Raw genomic sequence first — 1,422 nt, 5'->3', positions numbered from 1 at the left:
TCAAAAAATATTTGTCAATTTTTCTGAAGCATTGTTAAGTGCATTGTAGCTATCTCGTATTTCAATATTTTCAAAAGAGGCAATGTCATTTAATTCATTTACATCACTTGTAGCATCAAATAATTTTTCTTTTGATACCATTTCCCATTTATAGGAATAGTCTAAACATACACGTTTTTGAGTATTAAATTGTACATCTATAGATAACTGAAATTTGAGAATGATCTGATAAATATGTTGCATTTTTCACTTGAAAATAATTATAGATTTTAGGAGATCCATGTTGGCCAAAGCCTAATCTACAACACTTGCTCCATAGGATTTGTGGCAAGTAAAATTTCCCAAAATATCTCCTATGAAGCAACCATTTAAAATTCGGAGTTGGGAGGCAATGCAGAGATCTACAAGATTTTGACCTTGAGTATTAAAAATTTTATCACATGAATTTCTATTGTGATTAGTATCCTCAGTATAACTATCAGGCAATATATTATGCAGTTGTTCATGTGTCGATCCCTCGTTTTCAATAAAGTCAGTCTTTTCCCCTATTCTAGAGTTTAAGTCCCCTAAGATAAATATATTTGCATTCGATGGGATGCTGGATATATCATTTTCAAGATTTGAAAAATCATCATCATAGTAGGAAGAATTTACAGGTGGAATATAACATGCACAAATATATACATCCTTATCTAAGCCAAAAAATTCTTTATCTAATCTAAACCATAGTCTGTTTTCAGAGGAAAAAATATTCTGCCTTTCAGCTATACCCTTTTTAAGATAAGATTTGTAAAATACAATTATACCCCCGCTAAATCGTTTCGAGCGTTTTTTCTTTTCTCTACATTTCTGGAAGGCTAAGTAATCTGGCAAATTAAGATTTCAGTCGGCCCCCTTCCATGTTTCAAGGAGTATATTTATGTCATATTTCAAATTAGATAAAAATGTTTCATCTCTGCCCTTGTCCCCAAGTCCTTGAAGATTCCAAGCAGATATAGTTAAGTTTGTTTTCATAAAGTATACATATTTGTAAAACTGGTACAAAAATGGAAAAGTTCTATTATTATTATTTTTTTTTCACATTCATAATGACCTGTAGTGAGTAAAGTACATATATGTATTTTTTTCTCTCATTATACACCATTTTAATATGTTTATACATGTATTATTTGAATACATTAAAAAAAATGTAGGTAAACACTGTTTAACCGGTATATTGCAGTTCTTGCTTAAAGTATCATGATGTTATTTTTTCTTTTACTGAGTTTTCTTGTCACAAAAAAGGAATAATAAAGATATCAATAGTAAATAATATTTAAAAAAAGAAGAAACACATTTACATGTGTAATATTTATGTCATTAAATAATCAAAAGAGAAAAGGTGGCTCAACTCTATTTGATTTTTTCAGGGGCAATGAAAAT

The 1,422-nt window shown here is 29.2% G+C and overlaps 1 pseudogene; it reads right to left on the bottom strand.

Moving 5' to 3' along the window:
* On the bottom strand, positions 1-1,014 carry LOC148596538 (uncharacterized; annotated as a pseudogene).
* Between the last annotated feature and the right edge of the window lie 408 nt (positions 1,015-1,422).

The sequence above is a fragment of the Perna viridis genome, chromosome 15 (assembly GCF_037379345.1).
Source record: "Perna viridis isolate PV_CMFRI_1.1 ecotype Kerala chromosome 15, ASM3737934v1, whole genome shotgun sequence".
Lineage (NCBI taxonomy): Eukaryota > Metazoa > Mollusca > Bivalvia > Mytilida > Mytilidae > Perna > Perna viridis.
The sequence above is the reverse complement of the archived record's forward strand: the minus strand, read 5'-3'. Positions and strand labels throughout refer to the sequence as shown.